The sequence below is a fragment of the Sturnus vulgaris genome, chromosome 4, assembly GCF_052056855.1.
Source record: "Sturnus vulgaris isolate bStuVul1 chromosome 4, bStuVul1.hap1, whole genome shotgun sequence".
NCBI classification, from domain to species: Eukaryota; Metazoa; Chordata; class Aves; order Passeriformes; family Sturnidae; genus Sturnus; species Sturnus vulgaris.
In genome coordinates this window covers 69,008,816-69,028,969 of record NC_142246.1, presented here as the reverse complement: position 1 = coordinate 69,028,969, position 20,154 = coordinate 69,008,816, and the positions used below count along the sequence as shown (strand labels likewise).

General features: G+C 38.8%; 1 long non-coding RNA gene across 1 annotated transcript; it reads right to left on the bottom strand.

Moving 5' to 3' along the window:
- Nucleotides 1–2,995: 2,995 nt before the first annotated feature.
- LOC148224078 (uncharacterized) lies at nt 2,996–18,925 on the bottom strand. The gene is made up of 3 exons (XR_015803583.1): nt 18,731–18,925; nt 3,739–3,802; nt 2,996–3,355 (listed from the first exon to the last, which is right to left on the bottom strand). It is a non-coding gene; the product is annotated as an uncharacterized LOC148224078 (long non-coding RNA).
- Between the last annotated feature and the right edge of the window lie 1,229 nt (nt 18,926–20,154).

Here is a 20,154-nt window from a genome sequence, read left to right as displayed (position 1 = left end):
CTTTCGATTAGGGTCCTTGATCAAGCAACTTCTTTTTTGATGCTTTACAGTCCCTTCTCTTGTTGAATCTGGTGTTTCATGAGAGGTGGCTGAGCCCTAGCCCACAAGGGAACGGGGATGCATAAAAAATCCAATGTAGTTTTCACTAGTCATCATATCCACACTCCCAGACAGATTTTTCATTGGGGCACCTTTTGAGTTTCTTTCCGTAGATAATTGAATTTCCAAGTAAAACACAACATGAACAGCTTTACATTAAAAAACAGCTTTGATGAATAACTTTCAACCTGTCCCACTCATTACTACACACTTAGTATTTCCATGTGTGCTGAGGAGATGATATTATACCTGGGTTAATCATGCATGCACCAAAATACATAACTGCACCTTCAGCATCTGCAGGAGAGCTCTGACAGGCTGGCAAATAACCCAGGAGCTGCACCAGACCCGTTTTCTGAGTTCAGCAACTGGAAAATAAAAGCATCAGAGGCACCAGGGCAGCAGAGCAAAGCAGGGCTGAGCTGGTTTTATTCTCTGCATAAGCAGAAACGGTGCATGGCTTGTTTTTCTGTCAGTGAGCCAGAAGCTCATAGGTAGTGGGGCTGAGTCGATCCAGAGGTAACTGGAGGGAAATTCACTCACACTCCAGCATTGTCCTCTCAGCACAATGCTGGCTACTCCCAGCAGCAACTTTCTTCTCCCCTCCACCTCCTCTGCCCTTTCCATTATTACTGCTACACTCAATAAGGTAGCAACATATGTGCTGTTTTTTCCCAGTCCAGCAACAGTAAGTGTTAAGTAGATGATAGCTCCGAAATGCAACGTGTATATCATATTTTGTGACTAACACAATCTCCCAATCAGGACATTTTGATCTTCCAGTTATAGCTAGGGACTTTGGCAGGAAATGATCTTTTTACATGCTCTCATAAACTCTCGAGAAAGTCTGGTTTTGTTTCACTCTTGCTGCTAAAGAACACCAATAGTTTCTCTTTGGTTTCCCAGGGTATGTTTACCAAGCTGATAAAGACTGCAAGACGGACCGAAAGAAACACTTGCTTTATTTTCTTTTATTTTGGCAGTGATAAGACTGTGGAGTCCATTTTAAAACCAGGAGAAAAATAATTGGCATGTCCCAGTTATTTTTTATACACAGGCACACATGAAGGCATGCACACACAGATTTTAGGGTTTTTTTATGGGTACCTTCTTGACTTGCAGCCAAGCCATGTCAATGCGAGCCAGCTCATGTATTTAATTGTATCAGCATATAATGGCAGACAGATTTTCTTCCTTTCTGTGCTGCAGCACAAGAAGCTTTCCTAGGAAAGCTCGTTTTTTACTAGGAAACAGGAGAGGGATGGTAAGGGAAGCAAACCCCTTGCTTCCATCGTCCAACAGAGATTAAAAAAGCAGACATATCTGGATGATAAACTGAAACACAGTATCGTGCCCTCTGTGTAATTTATGGAGTACATGCCTGAACTAATAAACGCCTCAGGGAATAGTTAGTGGTGAGTGGAAGCCTTAAGTGCAGTGGTTATGTTAAAATCAGGCTAGACTAGCTAATGTTTTGCTTTTAGGTACAGGCAACAAAACAGAAGCAGCAGTCCAAAATTCAGAAAAGTCTGCTGAACTTTCAGCCCTCTGTGTCTCTGTCTCCCTTTCCACAAACACACAAGCCTCTCAGTAAATTCCAACCAGGAAATAACAAAAAATGCTCGGAAAACACAGATATTACTGTTTTGTTATTATGGTCAACATTCAGCAGAACATGCAAAAAAATATGCCTTGTGCCTTTTAGGCTTAAAACTTACATTAGAGAACAAAAATGACTTGCAAGTTCTTTATCCAGAGTGTTGGGTTGAAGGTAAGGTCATTGCTTGCCAGCAGGCTACGACTGACTCTAATTAAACATTTTTTATACCACTCATCTGCGGCTGGGGAACATGTCATTAGCACACAGGAAACATTAATCTACAGATTAATGCCATAAAAAGAAAACTTTTACACGATCTTTACTCGACAATTAAAAGCTTACAAAACATTAACCCTTGGAATACTACAAAGCCACCACCTAGTAAGAGCTCCAAGTAGATGTTACTCTGATAATTACCTGTTTTCTTCATCAAGTCACACCAGTTTTCCCCAATGTGAGGGTACATATCCCAGTACTGTTCCATTCTTTTGCCTTCATACAGACCTTAAAGTAGGGAACTGGTTATGTGTATTTACTGCATTTTGACTATTTGGAACAAACTTCAAATGGTTTTCAGAAAAATGGTGGGTGATCACTCTATAAACCTCTATGTTTCAGGCTAGTCAAGAGCCCAGCATATACTGTTATTTATTCATTATTTTTATCAAGCACTGTGGTCCATCTTGAAGCAATTGCATTGCTGTGTGAAGGCATCTCCATGCTAGCTCCATCTGCTTGTGAAACCAAATAATGTTTTGGGGTAGGAGGGCAGAGACAGAGGGGGTTTTTATGGATGGACACAGAATTCTATTCTCTTGTCTGTTTATCAGAAGAATGCAAAATTTGCTATTGCTTCTGAAGTGATATTTAATTCTTGTACTGAATCTCCCCACTTATTCTCTTTCTATTCTGTGAGGATTTATATTTAGGTTCAAACTCCTAAAAAGGGGGTTCTAGAGATTATAAATGGTGTAACTAATAACTCTCATTTTGTCTTAGATTTTATAAATGTTTACACCTACAGAGACCAGTATTTTTGTAGGTATGCAACTAAATTTGAGGACATTTTCTTTCTATTGGTACCTATATATGAATATGTATAGATGAAGGAAGAGAACATTTATATTTAACTTTTCAATCTGCACTTTTAGAAATGTAGCACAGAGTTTCACCAGTAGCATATTATCACTGCTTTTACTTTTCAGGTTTTTTCATAACAAAAAGTCTGTCATCCAGTCCTCACTGTTACAAAAGCATTTAGTTAAACTAGTTAAACAAGTTCAGATTGTTGCTGGAACCACGGTGGAAATATTTACAGTAAAACTCACCTGGCTTCAAGTATTGTTCCAAAGTTGAAATTCAGCCCAGTCTTGGAAGTTCACAAAGGTTCATTAGCTTATTTGAGCAAAACCCAGGCTCATTTTCAAGTAAACTTTGGCTGATATTTAATTCTAGATAAAGGGCACAGTATGATAGTGATATGATTAAAATGGCTTGAATGAGAACCCTCTGTTCCCTCCTGTGAAGTGGAAGAGAAACATTATTGTTTTGGTTACCCATTCAACACTCATAAAGTCAGCCACTCACTTTTGGAGGGAGGTTTACTGCTTATGCTCACAAATACTCACCAAGCAGCCAAAGGATTTACACAGTCAGCTAAAAAATACAAAATGGGAGAAAGTGAAAGCATGGCTGGATATTTAGGGAGTTAAAATGTCTCCAAAACTGGAATAAGCAACAAGGGAAAACAGCATCCTCTAAATCCGTACAGACTTAAAACTCTACTCCACATCATTATCATCATTTGACAGATTTATAAATTAATTGTTTCTTATTGTCCATTAACCCAGTGACCCAGATTTTACTACAGCTCAGATCCAAACAAAAATCTTTCTAATCAGATGGGAAGATCCTTAATGAAGTTTAAGGACACACTGAAACCTGGTCTGTCCTACCATGCCATATTGCATGTTACTAATCTGCAGAGAGTTACAGCTAGTTTGTCAGGATTAAACAAGGGAGGAATGAGAAAGCATTACCTCCTCTGAGGCTTCAAATCAATTTTCAGTCTGCTGTGATGACCCTGGCCACCTTCAAGGCTCCCTGGAGAAAAGAAGGAAAGGAAATTAATAAATAGGGGTTCATAAAGATGGCTGCAGCTCTAAAGGGCATCCACTGCTCTCTTTTCTCATCCTGTGAAGAAAGACTGCCTCAGCCATATGAAAATATAATAAAGTGCATATGTTTCTTTTATATATGGAAAAGGTATGTAATTAGTTTTAGTTTAAAATAAGAAAAGAAGCGGGCTGGATGAATATGTACTCACTATAAAAGAGAAAAGAGCACCTTTTTTTTTTTCCTTTTTTTTTAGAAAGGAATCTTCTTAAAAATTCCTCGTAAAACAAGCAGATGGACTAATTTCACTTAAGCTAAAAATAATACACAAGTGGAGAAAGCCAAACTTGAATCTCCCTTTGTAGGGAGTGTCAGGTATATATTTAGAGGGATCCACATTTTCCTTGGCTTGGGACAGGAATCAAAGGCATGCCTTTGCTGCTTAACAAATCATTATCTCTACCTTTACTGCTTAGGAAAAGAGGACCAGGAGTCTCAGTTGAGTATTGAACCTTCTGGTTGTCCACACAGTTTTTAGTTGATTCCCTGGCTCCACTTGGGAGTCTTCCAGCCAGCTCTCTTCAAAATGAATGTGGAATGGAGAATTTTTATCCTGATGCAATCTGGATTCAAGGAGGGAATGCTCCATTGACTCTGGATCTAAAAGTTCTACCTTGGTTTGTGCTTAATGATAGAAATACAACTGAATGGATTTTTCCAAGGCATGGTAATGTTTTCAAGAGGCATTTAGGAAACAGAGTTGCCCTGTGCCCTTATGGGATGTTAGAAAACCTGGTGCAAGTTTAATTTATGTATATGCAGATATGACCAAGTCCCAGTATTACTTCTCTGCCCCTCTCTTTGACAGGTATGTCAGGAAATCAAGGAAATTTCCCAAAATTCCAGGTTTGATTTTGGAAACTGTTTGATACAGTACAAAAATAACAGAACTCCTAATAAAAGTATAGATCTGCCCTTCCTAAAAAAGTGGAATATACCAGACTTTGGGTTTCTCCAAATCAGGTACTTCTAATTTTTCTGCTTAAACAAGTGAATCTTCCCTGTTTCAGCTCAGTCTGAACTTTTCCTTACATTTTCTCTGCCCTGACCTGCCGAGGAGGGGAGTGACAGAGCAGATTTGGTGGGTACCTGGTGTCCAGCTCAGGGTCCACCCACCACACAAACCAAGCAACCAAAATCACAGGGTTAAGCATGAGGAGGAAGGGAAAAGGAAAAAGGCAAAGAGGGAAGGGAAGGGAGAAGTGGAAAAGGAGATGGACCTTTTTGAGAGGTGGTAAAAAACTACTTAAAACAATCCTTTTACTTATAAGAACTAAACCAAAATTAATCACAAGCCCCAAAATATAGATCTTCCATATTTATACCAGGTTGCCCTTTGGAATACAATCACATTTTAAATCATGACTATGCAGAGTAAACAGTACTAGGTAGTCTAATTTCTATTTATAATTTAAAGCATTTCTGAAGTGAGCAATCCCTGAGTGAAGAAAGAATGTAAACTCTGAATACGTGTTCGGTAACATTTGCTTAGTGAAAAAAAAAAAATCTTTAGAGTTGCTACTGTGGCTTACTATTAAATCTGAATGATTTATGGGCTAAGTTATTAAAAGTAAATCAAATAAACGCATGGGAACACCAGTCAGTCCTTTTGCTCTTGCTAAATCCCCTTCAGGTTATTTCTCATATATCAGCAGTGTGGCCAAGCAGACTGCAGGACTGTTCCAGTGTCATGATAATATTTTGGCATCTTCAATAAGCAGTGACAAAGGGGAAGACTTTTGACACTCTGCAAAAGTGTTTTGGAAGTGTTTATTCATATAATTATGACAAGTTGTGTTAATTAATGCTGAAGGACCCTTCTCATATCACTTTCCTAAAATTACTCTTATCTTAGTGTCTTGAACATTTTCAGGGCATATTTGAGACCCTATGAAATATATTTATGTACATGAAACATTAAATACATTTTCAGAATTGCAATCCTGCAGTCTTACTCTATTTTCTTCTTCCAAGTTTCACAGTGATTAAGTTTCAACATCAGTTTTTTTAATGAGTCATAATATCTGAAAATGATTTTACTATAATTCATGTTGAATCATAGACTGAATCACAGAAAGGTTTGGGTTGGAAGGCACCTTAAAGATCAGCCAGTTCCAGGCTCCCTGCCATGGGCAGGGACACCTTCCTCTAGATCAGGTCTGCTCAAGTAGAATGTGTCCCTGGCCATGGCAGGGACAAATTAAAGTTAAGTTAACCAAGTTAAAAAGATTTAAAATATATCTTCAATCAAAAAGACTTACAGGCATCGTTTTGGGCTTTTTCCCAATGTGACTATTCTGCACAGAATATTGCAAACCGTACATAAATTACATTCATTTTTATAAGGATATCATTCACATTATGTTCCCTGTTGTGGAAAGTTTCCCATACACAAAGAACTTCCATTATATTTTACTTTATTCTAATCCCAGTTATGCTTGTCAGGATTCATGAAAGCTCAGTGCACTCATTCAAGCTGTGAGAGAAGAGACTTTAGAGGACCATGCCTTTTTGGACTGCTCTTCTTTCAGGTTCATCTATGATGAAATAAATAGTTTGGGCCCATGTTGTTTCTCAAGGAAGCTTACAAAGAAATTGTCCATGTTTAGGATCTCAGCCAGTGAAACAATTTCCTTTTCATATTCTTTCTTACTGGAACACCAAGATGGAAAATTCATCAGATTTGCTGAAGGAACAAAACATTGTTTTTATGTCTAAGCATGCTCCCCAATTAACCAGCTCCCATGGCTGTCATAGACACACATAAATATCACTGGTTTATGTCACTATTTGTGTGTTCTGACCTGGAAAACTCACCATTTCTAAACTGGGATGAATCTGTGAAACTGCCTTTGAAGAAGTCTACTCATCACTTCTAAAGACACATCTCACAGTGCTTTTCAGTGGGACCTGTTTATCAGGCAGGACTTGAATTCAAGGTATTTGTTTGGACATTATATTAAAAAAAAATGTTAACACTCAGTGTTTTCTTTCCACATAAAATGTCGGCTTTCTTAATAAAAACCAAAACCCATTAATATCCCACCAAACCTTACTTTCCAAAGAACCTCTCCTGGTGTCTCATGTGAATTGGTTGGTTTGGATTCCCAAGGATTAGATTAGTCTCAGCTAGACTGCAAAATCCAAGTTACTGGGAACTTTCCTGAGGGGGCCACCACTCTTCTCTGAAGGCTAAATGAAAATGGCAGTACATTTATGCCAGCACATGTAGCACAGACAGTTCTCTTAAGGAATATTCACACAAACTGCAGCCAAAAAAGAGATCTCAGCTGAACTTTTTGGTATTTGGATTGCCTCTAAATCAACAGGCAATACAGAGGAAATATTTGTTATGCTGGGAAAAAACACTTATTTTTAAATAGCTTCCATTTTCCTGTTAAACAGAGTAGCACTTTCATAAAATAAAATACTCATATTAATGAGCCTTCTGTACTGACCAACAAGAAAAGAGTGAGCAATCAAATATGAGATTATTCTTATTGATTCTTATTTCATTACACTGGAGGAATAGTCTACAGATACCATCTGCAGGTAAATCCTGGAATTAAATTGGCACAAACTACAGCACAAGACCACCTCTGAGATCAAAATTCAGTCCTATCCATTCCATTTTTTCTGAGCCATTTGCAAATTCCAGAAGAAATTTTTAAATTATCAAAAAAAAAAAAAAAAGTAATGTTATGATGGAGAAAAACTAATAACTGTTTACTAGTGCTACAGCTCATTTCAGATTCTGAGAAAGCTGAATTGCATTTAAAAAACCTGAAATTTTTAAGAAAATAAGTTACCATTGGGCATTACAAATTATATATAGATAATGCTGTAAGTCTTTGGAAGTTCTGAAGAAAAATATGAGTTTTGTCTCAAAGCACAAGCTGTCTATTCCCCTCCCGACAATAAGAAAAGGTTAAGCTGTTCTCTGAGCCACTTATTTTTTGGGTCAGCAAAGTAAGAGCACTGCTAAAATGTAAGGTTTCATCTTTCAACAGGAAATGTCTGCCTGGAGTAAGATTTTTCTCTCACAGCAGCCCTGAGCTGATGGCAGCAATCCCTTACACTGCAGGGAAAGTGAAGGAGAGAACAAGCACCAGGTATTGTGCACAAAACTTGATGGAAAAGCTGAACAACTTTTTGAAAGGGGCTGTTTCCATTCCAGAGGGAGAGTGGTAGGTGTTCTCTGACACTGCCTAATTTATTTACAGAAATGTCTGAGGTGTTCTTTTACTTGAGCACAAGTAAAATCAAGAAACAAGAGAGTTTTCAGCTCCTTTTCCAAACCTCTCTTGGTCCAAATGCTCTCCCAACAGCTGTTTCCCCAGGGACACCTCCTCCATGTTGCACTGAGCTCTGTCTCCTCTCCCTTTTACCAGCTCCTACATCAGATTTTCTCATCTCTTTCTTATTTCAAAAAACCAGAGGCTGGGAGAACTGTTCTTGCTTCCAATGGCCTTCAGTGAGGCTTTCCTGTGTCCCGTGAGGACACCCTGCCTGGGTGACTGCATGTCACCCTTTTGGGTGGCAGCAGCATCTTTGCAACTCTTTCATTTCCTTTAAGGCCCTAAAATTGCATTGGCCCACTAATTTACTTAGGTTTTTAGGAAACTTAGTTTCAGCTCTAGAGTTTATTTTTCTTATTTTCTTTCTTGCATTTAAATAATCTTTACTATATTTTAATAAATCATTTTAAAGCACCGATGATCAATAAGAAGAGGGTATTCCCCAGAAAACAGGACTATATTAAATAAACAGAATACCTAGAAAGCAACATTACAATAATATCTATCACTTGTTACCAGGGGGGAAAAATTAAGCATAAGGGAATGCTGTTATCTGAAAAATTCAGATGGTTAGCTGGAAAAGCCAAGAACCTTTTCAGAGTCACTAAGATGAATTGTAGATTTCTGAGGAACTGCCATTCTACTCATTGATTTAGTGGTTTTTCATGCTAACAAACCTCAGAGCACGAAAGATAAAGCTCTCATTTCATCAGTCACCTCCAAAGCACTGGTACAACTGGTGTCTGTATGGGCATAGAAGAAAGTGAAAGTACTCCAGGAGTGATTTTCGTGAGACAATGGTACTTTTTCTTTTTCTTTTTTTTTTTTTTTTTGAGCCCCAAAAGCAACCAGTAATGTCAACTTTATTTGGATATCTCAAAGTTACAGCAGCAACAATAGCATTAGATAATTCTGACACCAAAATAAGCTGAGGTGGAATCACCTCCACTTTCAGGATGGAAGTCCTGTTCAAACCCAGCTGGACTACCAGCTCATTTCAAGCTTTCTGCTGACTTTATATTGAGTGCTAATGATCTCCAGTTAATTCCAGATTGGAGTTAAGAGCTTACAACAGAAACTGACCTTTGCTGTCCCAGAGGAAAAGAGGGAGTGAAATGATTATCTGAGGCTATTTGTTAGGTCTGAAAACCCACTTAATGGATCAATAAATCAAACAGTGAATGAAGCTGGTTTAGAAAGCAGGTGTGTGGATTCTGGTACTAAAGAGGTGTTTCATGTGAGAGAACAGTGTGGGTTATGTTAGACTGAATGAAATCAGCTGAACTGTGTCCTGTAAATCCCCAAAGCAGGATGACATTTGTTCTAACTTTACTATCCCTTCTTGTAAGAACACAGTAAAACACCCTTGGACGTGTAGCTTGCACAAAAGGTGTCCACATAACGTGCATGTAATATTTGGTGAGTTTTAATGCAGTACACTAGTAACAGAAAAATGCAGGAGTGTTCATAAAGGTAGATCAGTCAAGAGCTGCCAGGAAACATCAAAGACTGCTTAGTGCTCACATTTAGGATATTTTCTCATTTAAGACATAATAATATATTACTGAACCACCTTCAAAGAAAAATGATGGACAGGACAAAAAGAGGACCAGCCTGCTTAGGAAAATTAAAAGCAAGTGAAGCCCTAAACCTTATCTTTCCTGTCCTGTCCATGGCATAGCATAAGGGAACTCCAGAGACAACTTTTTTTTCCAAGTGATATTCAGCTTACCAGCAGATGTAGAGAAAACTACCCCAGGAAATGCTGCAAGAGCCACGCTCATTATCCCAAGAGTGCTTCATTAGTCCATCAGTAAATCAGTGGTCTTCATTATAGGAGTGACATGTAAAAGGCTATCAGGATATCTGTCCTGGAATATTTTAAGATATTTCTGCCAATTTAGGGGTTTTTAATTATTAAAATATGCCAGAATGGGATTTTTTTACAAAAATGGCAGAAATAGTAGAGAAAACAAGCTTGCTCTCTGACAATATATAATACTTCAGTTTATGTACATTTGAAAGACACTGCATCTTACAATGTGCTGTAGTGTACCACAGTGCTCAGAGTGTTCACTCAGCAGAAAGATTTACTCAGTAAAGTCACACTTCTTCCAGCTCTTCTCATTACATGCTCATGTATTACAGTGGAATAAGGCCAGAGCCTTATTCTATTCTGTGTTAAATAAATAAACACAGAACAAGTGGGTAGTTTATAAACTTATTTTTCCTATCACAGATCTCTTAAGACAGAGTGCATATGAATGTCCTCTTGCCCCTAGAAAACTTTGTAACAGCAGTCTGGAATATGATTCTTGTGGTAAAGCCAATTCCAAACCAATACCCACTGATATTATCACTGCAGCACCTTCCTCCGTACAAATTTGTCCCAGACAGTACATTTTTGAGCTAAATCCAATAATCATGCTGAAAGAGCATTTTCCAAATGTTTTCCAGTCCATAACAGGCAGTGTCTAGTAAAGCATTTAGTATAACCTCAGTAGGAAGAAACCTGTACTTCCAGTAAATCTTTCTAAGCATTCAGAAAATATTAAATTGGAAGGAACTGTTGGTCTGTTGGGATGTGATAAAAATTCAGTATCAACCTAGACAATTACAGAAGTTGCTTAGCATCAAATAAAGTCAGGTGCAAAATGCTTAGCTTAAACCAGGAAAATTGTGTGCACAAAGCCAGAATGAAGAATGATTAAGCAGCAGCTGCTCAGAGGTTTTTAGGAGCGCCATGGATCACAAGCTGAACATAAATCAAAGCTGTGTTCTGCAGAGAGAGGCAGGCATCACATTGGGATGTGTTTTACAATATTGCCTGTGAAAGACTGGAGATGGAGCCTTTCCTGTGACTGTGCCAGGAGGCTTCTGGATGCCTGCCCTGGAAACACCAAACTGGGAACAAAGTTCATTTAGAGAGAGTGAAAAGGGGTGGTGAGAATGAGAATAAGTGATAAAACAAGGGAAGGAGATGAGGAGACAGAGGAGGGTGAGAAAGGAGAAAGGAAAGGCTGAAGCTCCTTAATTAAGAGAACACAGGATGATGGTGAGAGCTCTGTTCAAATAACAGAAATGACAAGAGCTCCTAAACCATGCGGACTTCCAGGAGTACACAGACATAAAGTTATGGAATGAAACTTCACCAGCAAAGATGAGTGATGCACTGGGAGAGGCTAATAAAGCTATCAGGCAGGCCCAGGAGCAGGCATGGGCCCTCCATCACTGGAAGCCCTGAAGACAAATGTGTGAAGAGACACGGACGTATTTGATTCTCCCACTGGGGCAGGAGAGACCTCAGCAGGCACTTTCCAGCCTTACATTCAATTATCCTGTGATTCTACAAAACTATTGCCATCACAGTATTATTCATCTCTTTAGAAACTATGCAGCCACTACTGAAATAAAATAAAATAAAGGGAGAAGAGGGGGTGATGAGTTTTTTTAATAAGTTTCTTGTGATGGATGTGAGTCCCTGATAGGCTCCTGGGTGCCTATTAAGGAAACCTCCAGATGGATACAGGTCTAATATTTCCCTTTTTGTCTTCTTTTTCACCCTCTCTACGATTATTTAGATTCCATTTTGTTTATACTAATCTTAGTGCATCACATCCTCCACAGCAATTTTCAAATACATCCCCTCAGAATAGCCCAAGAGATCCCCTGCATGATAAAGAAGTGCCAGGAATCTTTTTCTTCTTCTCTCTTTTTTTTTTTAAATGAACATGTTTTTGAGTTAATAATATGCTGAGGGAGCAGCTGCACTCAGCAAAACTCCAGCTATAAAACCCTGAAAAGCTTGTGTTTCTTTCACATCATACTGCAGCCAAGCCAGCTGAGCCTACATCTGCCTCAAATCACTGGCAGGTAAAGTTTGTGTCTCACTACAGGGATGTAATCCCACTGGGTTATTTTATTTATTTGAAGCAGAGCAAACTGAAACATTTGGTTTAGCTTGAAATCATGTTTCTCCCCAAAGTTCACATGAATTTCAACAGATTTTTTTTTTTTTTTTTTTTTTGCGCTGTTTTGTTTTGATGTGTCTGTTTTTACTGCATGTGCTGCATACTTGCAGCCACAAACAAAAGCCATAAAACTGATGGGGGATTGCCATGGCTGTTTGTGCTGCCATGTGCTTCAAGGACCATGCCAAAGGAACATGGTGCTTGAATTTGTAAGTTCAAAAACATAGAAACTCAAGGTGGGCAGCACCAAGGCCAATTTGAGTTAACAAACTCTAAAACTGGTGGAGTATACTTACATATAATAGCAATCCAAATAGCTTTTCTCTTTGTCTAGCCCTGTTAGCTTTTATTAGTTTTGATGTTCCTCTTGCTATTTGATTCTACATTCCCTTAAATAATTTCTGTTCCCATAAATCCCTTCTGTATTGCCAACACTACATTGAGTTTGTCTTCTCAGACTATCAGTCCAAACAAATGCTGGGAAAAACTGTTTTCCAAGCTCTTAAATCACGTGTGCACATACCACCCAACTGATATTGGGAGTACTGCTCAACCAAATCACAATATTCAAGATTAACAATGCCAGTTAAAGAAAACATTGACCACAGGTTATAAGATCTTTCTTTGCTCTACAATCCCCCCTACTCATCCTTGGTGACCTTCCTGCTCCCACTCCCCTTTCACCTGCTCCTCCTCATGGCTCAGGAACTTCAGTCACACAGATTCGAAGATTGGCTTAAATAAGTTTCTTTCAGCAGCCCTCTCCAGCATCCATGACTCTTTCTCCTACCTTTACTAACAGATGAAGCTGTTTAAGGATTATTCTGGTCTGTTTATTTACAGTTTTGAATTTACACCTTGTTCTTAGCTTTCCACATGGGAGTTCTATATTCTGGAGTCGCTGAGTCAATGCATTTAGCCAGAAAAATCATTTAACATAGGAACTTCAACAACTATACTGGAAAAAATAAACATCAGTAAGTTTGACCAGGTCAGTTAATTACAAATATCAGAAGACACTGATGGCAAATAATCTGTTGCTTCTTAATTGCTTTGAGAGGAAAAAGAGGGAATTATTTGGGAAAAAAAGATTGAAATTAATGAAAATATTTCACTATATGAAGGCATGTAAGAAATTAGTGCCCAAGCCCAGTGAAAAGACACAAATAAAATACTTACACATGGAAAGAACATTCATTTTGCTCGTGTTTATAAATAAAGCACGTAAACAGTTGATTTTGGACTTGGTAACTCAGTGAAAACGTGAGTCAGAAAGTGTGAAATAATGTCACCAGATGTAGCCACTGACCTACTTAAATTAAAAAGACAACTTTAACACGTTATCAAGAACAACAGAGCACAAATAAAATCCAATCGAAAATTAATTTTCTACTCATTTTAAAGCATTTGTATGATCTCAGTTCTCAAAGCAGATCTCCTGCAGCTTTTATCTGACTTCCATGGCACAGAAATAACTCATGACAGAGCACTGACAGTGGCTACCTGAAGGCCAGTGCACCTGTGACCCTGCAGTGAAAAAGTCACAGAGGTCACAGCTCAGTGTGTGTTTGCTGCAGACATTAGTAGGAAAGATAAACAGCACAGACACAGCACGAATTGCGTGTAGAATTTGGCAAACGTAAGCATAAAGGTGCCAAATTATCTTCTTTTTTTGTCAGGGACTCACAGAAATGCCAAGGGTCCACCCAGTCCTTCCTTTAGCTCAGGAATACCATGAGGTGTATTTTGTTCATCCTTCACACGTACTGATCCTCTGAAAAAAATCTCTAAGGGGTAAAATCCTGTAATGTCTCATTAAGGGTTGCTCAAAAGCTTAATTATATGCAGAGTTGTCCTCAGAAATCCAGGTGGGAGATACTTTGCATCATTTATTATCATCTATACATGTGGCTGACATTTTGGCTCTTCTCCTCTTGCTCCTCGTTAATATCACTGCATTAACCATGGGGACACACTAATCCTTGCTGATAAAGTCAAGAAAAAGGTCTTATTACCCTACTCTGTATCCCATATTATTCCTTCAATAAGTATCTGTAAGAAATATTAGACCTGACTTTTTTTTGTACTTCCACTCCCTCCAACTAACTCCTGATATATTTAGAGAACCATTGCTCTATGTCTTTTAATGTAAATTTTCCTGATTAACTGAATTATGCTAAGGCATCTGATTCTATTCCTCTAACCCACTCTTACATTTTTCATTATTCCTTCTGGATTTTCAGGACCATGATTTATTACAGACACTTCCTCTTCTTGTCACTATTGAAATTCAGGTTTGCTTGCCAGAGTGTTTGTGTTTTCTCCTGGTTTCTTTTCCTTTCACAGACCTGGAACATTGCAACCTTAATTTTGCTAAAATAGGCTTTCTTAAATTCCTGAACTGTCTGATTCTGATGATTTACTTTTTTTTTTTTTTTTTTTTTTTTTTTTAGGATGGGGATAAATACTTATTAAGGATGGGAGTGGGTATTCATTTTGCAAAACAAAACATTTCCAGTGTGACATGCTGTCTTCTGTAGTGCAAAACGGTGACCTGGATCTCACTGCCTGATCCCCTGAGTTTGTAAAACTTCCTTTTCCATGTTGTAACTCACATGTGCTGACATAAAAAACCAAACAAGCAAAGGCCGAGGATATGTATGAGACAGTTCTTAGAGACATAAAAAGAGAAAGGACAAGGTAAATATTGCCTGACAAATCCTTCCCTGACTACCACCAGTGGATTCACAGTGTGAATTATAGAGCACTTGCTGTCGTTTGCTTCTTAACTTTCAAAAAAGCTTCTTTTGAGACATTCAAATTGACTGTATAAAAGGTTTATGGTATTTATTTGCCTTAATACACATGAAAATGTACAACAATTGCACAGATGGGCAGTTTCATGTGCTTTTCATTAACTTTTTTTCTTTTTAAACACACCTTCTTTGCTCGAGCTAGTTTCTGCTGGTTTTGTTTTACGACATGATGGTTTATAAAGTTTCTGTCAAGCCGTGTTACTGTTTGATCATGTTAAGAACAATCAGGGTAAGTGTTGCCAGTTTGAGTTTTCCATCCCAGCCAAGTCACAGTGTACATATGGTGCAAGATACAAAGAAACACAAAGACTGATTAGCGTGCAAAGTGCAACCCAGCAGTCTTTACTATTCATCATTAATGTCAGAGTGGATTTTCTGAATCCAGAGACTTCTCCCACAGCCACAGAAGTTTTTTGCACATAACCACACAAAGAAAAGCCAACCAGAAATTATGCAACATGTGTGAGCACGGTCTTCAGCCATGAGCTCCTTTTCAAAAAAAGAAAGATTGCCTCTATCATATTTTCTTGCTAACTCCTCCTAAAGATTCAGGAAACATCTGTCAGAACAGCTTTCCTTAATTCAGAGCTAATTCAGAGCAGTGAACTTTCCCATGCATTTCCCGGAAAAGTTTCACTTCCTGAAAATGCTGCTGCATCTGCCCCAGAACACCTGAAACCCTCTCTTTAAAGCTTGCACAAAAGAGATGAAGATGATCACTATCATCTTGGCACTTCAGGTAATAAATGGAACCGGATTTTAAAGAAAAAAGAGGATCACAAAAAAACCCAAGGCTAGCAAACCACTATCCTGAAGACCCTAGAGACCTCCCAGTTCCATCTTCTATGTTCCACAGCTAAATGTCAGTGTTCTTTCTATTATGCTTTGCCTTTTTATAAGTGGGAAAGTCTAAATTCAGACTAATCTCTACATTTAAAGGCTTATCTGACACTCACCCAGGAAATTCTTTGCCTACTTAACCTGTTCTGCACTTGCAGATATTAATGGAGCACATGTGCTCAATGGCCTAAAAGGCATCTCTTCAGTAGGAACTTTCAGAAGGTGAATCCTCGTGAAATTACTCACAGAATGACAAATTTTAAATACCTTTCCTGCCAGGCAAAAATCTCATTTCAAACAGCCAAAGCATTTTTAAGCTTGACAGGAATGAGCAATTTATAGCACATTGCCTGCTTCACTGGTTAATATGAGAAACTGACACTTGGACATGTCAGAATTCATACAGAGCTGTGTCACCAGAGGAATTGTTTGGGGAGCGTTGCAGCAGAAACAATTCCATCACAATCTCCAAAAATTGTGCATATCCACCCCTTCTGTAGGCAGTCTGGCTCCCTGAAATCATTTAGGACCCTCTCAAGAAGACCCATGCCTTTTGGGAGGAGGTGGAAGACATAAAGTTCATAGGCAACAAATTAATAAAGAAGGCTCTCAAATGACTTCTGTGCCAGATGATGTTCTGGAAGTGCCTGATGAAGCATAATCAAATATATGTGATTAACAGACCATGACTCCAAATACATGGAAACCAAATAAATATAGTGGCTTACAGCCTCACCTTTTTTCCTCATGAGCCAGTCAGACCTCCCAAGTTAAGCAGTGCTGAGCCAAGTGTGAATTTAAAAAGGAGATCCTCCAAGGAAAACTGAATGCAATTGCTGAAGGAAATAGTGCTGGTAGTCCTTGTCTGTCTGATTTACTACTGAACTAAGGCACTTGAATGATGCCAACAACATCAGGACTCGGGCTGTAGAACAAACTCAGATCTTTGAACCCTAGCTCTTAGAGCTTATTAAAAGTCCCTCAACAGTATTTTGAAAAGTAATGGTGCCCATGTAGCCAGATTTCATAGTGGATAATTATAATACAACAAATATCCTGGCAGTGTGGAGTGGATGCAGCATTTTCTTTTATTTCCTCTCTATTAAGTTTCTTGAAGTATTACTGTAAGGAATTGCTTAAAGTTCTACTCAAGAGGTGAGTTCACTCATGTTCTAGTGTTAAATACAAAAGATTATAGCATATTGTGCTGGAATCACATGGATTATTTTTTTTAAGCCCCGTGTTACTTCTTCTTTGTAATTTGTTTCTTACTCACAAAGAGCATGGTAAGCAAATCTCTTTGGAGGACTTCACAATGCCTGAAGCTAACTGAGTAACTCGTGATTCTTAGAGCAGTTTAATCTGGAAGGGTCCTCAGAAATTCATGTAGGCTAATGACCTGCTGAAACTAGAGCCAATGCCAAAGTTAGGTCTGGGTGCCCAGGGCCTTGTAATTTACAGGCACTAGTAATACTCTCCCAATTTCATACGTCATGTAGAAAAAAAAAATAGCTAGGGAGAAATGTTTCTTCTTTACTTGTTTTGGGAAAACCCTGTGCTATAGCATTCCACAAATTCCCATTCGAATGTTGCCCCATTTTGTTCACTTGCAAGTTTTTGTGCATTCACAGCCTCATTCAGGGCGGTGATAATTATCATTAATGTCAGCAGCTCAGAATGTTCACTGGCTGAGCCTGTGAAACATACACATGAATTCAGGATCAGTGATAAAGAAAATATAGAAAACATTCTAAAACTCTGAGGCGTGGTCATAGTGTCAAGAACAGCAAATGAGTTTTTGACACTCTTCTGAAAACTGCTGGTAATTGATTCCTGTAGCAGGGGTGTTAACTGGATACATCCATATTTCTGGTGCCAAGTGTAATGCAAATTACCAGTAGATTGAATTAGATTAGTAGATGTTCCTGCATAGAAGAGGCAATTAGCAGTTCCTCAGGCAAAAAAAGGGAAGATACACGAAGAGAAAAAGGTGGGAGAAAATTTTGGATTTGTATACCAAATACTACCAAAATGACTTATATTCCGTACATTTGTCCTTTACATTGCTGCAATACATGAATTATTCATTTGCTCATCCTTTATTGGTCCTAAAGGTGTTCTCCTGACTGCAAAAGCACAGAGACAGTCTGGGCTGTAAGCTCTATCAGCCAGACTCGGAGGAGCCAGAACGCACCAGGAATCTGCGGGATGGGATCATTCCCACTGGTTTTGTGCACGGTTGTGTGCATTTGCTGCTTAATAGTTCTTCAGATTGCTGTTACCATGGGACAAAAGGAACTTTTTTAGGAGCGCTTGGAGTGAGAAAAGGATGATTCCTTTGGCTATGACTAATGTATAATCATTAGTACCTAGCCAGAACCATTTCCTGACTTCGTACTGGGGAAAACCTAGGGTGCATCACCTCCCTGACCTTCCTGTCCTGGCTGCCATGGAAAGAAAGGGAGAAACGAGGCCAGAAGGGCTGGGGATGATGTGAGACAAGGAGGGTATGGCATGCTACAAACAGCTCTAGCTCATGCTTAGATTTTGTGAGGACTGGGGCACTGACAGCCTTTCTGACCATGCAGCCCAACAAGGAAAACGAATGGAAATTATTAAAAGTAAGTTACAACCAGCCCATGGCACAGACACTCAGGTAGTCCAGCTCTTCTCACTAACACAGATAACATGTAACCAGACCAACAGCAGTGACCAAAGTGTGCCTGAATCCAAATTTACTCAAGTGAACACATGTGATTCTATCTCAACTTCCTCACGTCTGTGTAATTAGGCCTCTGCTTCAGCTTGCTGAGTGCATGAAGTGTTATTTGCATGAGCTCAGCAAATCTTTGAGGCACACCTTCCTGACAGCAGGCACAGCTGACCACTACGCCTGCCAAGTGATGGCTGCCAATGCTTACTCCTTCTTACCTTTTGTGCCATTTGGATCTGGTTCTCTTCCTCACTTCTGGTCTCCAACTCCAAGAAGCAACCTGTAATTCATCAGCTTTGGGGAAAATATGTGTGATCTCATGAATCCTGGATGTTGTAAAATATTGTTTTGTTGGTGAGGAGACAGAGGTCTGTACACCATTAAACTAGTAAAACTCACAATTTTCCAGGGGTTGGCCAAGCAAGTCTTGAATGCCTCAAATCTTCCACAGTCTGTTTGATATATCAGAAAGGAGAGACAGTAAACTACCCATGAGGGTAGCTAGCACAGATCATAGCATCAAGTGCATGACATTTATACACTATAAACTCACTTTAAATACCCTGCTACAACAAGTACTGTAACATTAGAGAGGGCAAAGTTGGAAAATACTGATTGTGACCATGTGTAGAACAGGGATAATTTATTTTTAGCTTTGTATTTCTGTTCTAGTGCAATAGTACCACCCAACACACATGCATATTCTAAAACATTATCTTATATTTTAAAAAGCTGCTGTAAGCAAGAGCCAGAAAATGAATAGGTGCATGTTTGGTTTACATCATGTTAGATGGATAAAATTCACTGAGGGCAGGGAAAAGCTTATATTCCCTTCTAGGATTAACATGAATTCATGTTTTCCTCTCCACTCCAGGGTGCAATTCCAAAATGTACTCCGGGCTGTCAATAACTCTGTTTCAATATTGCAGAAATTGGCAGCCTTTGGAAAGAAACAATTAAATCACTGCCAGTACCATCAGAGGGCTTCCACTCTTTGCTTCTATAGCACTGAAAAGTCTGAGGAAAACAAAGTTACAAGGATGGCAATGAGAAGGGGAAAAGACAACTTTCCCTTTACACCTGGGTTTAGTCACATGCTCTTTTATAGTTCTTCACTGATACAAAGGCCTCGTGCAAGGGCTGTACACTGCAGTTGTGAAATATTTGAAATGAAGAAGTGAGATATTCACCTTTAAATTCCTGCATTTGGAATTTGGTATTTGCTTGCAATAATTTTGTAATAATTATTATTTGCTTTGCAATAATTTTTTGCTTTGTAATTCCACTAAGAATAAGAGGAGGGGCCTACCAGGAAAGGAAACCTCACAATCACCTTCTGCTCAAACCCTTTATGACAGAGACCCATAGTCCTTCTCATCCATCATGTACAGATCCAACTAAAATCCCTGTCAAGACAACCATAGCGTGCTTTAATCCAAATTGACTGTGTCTTGTTCTGCTTCTTAAATCTATATGCAATTAGATTTTCTATTCAAGTTACCAAGACCTTGGAGACCTTGTTATTTGGATGAGTTCAGCAAATCTCTGAGGCTCACGCTGCTGACAGCAGCCACAGTTGAATCATACACCTATGAGAAAATGATGATTGACAACCTATGTAATGACTGAAACATAACTCTAC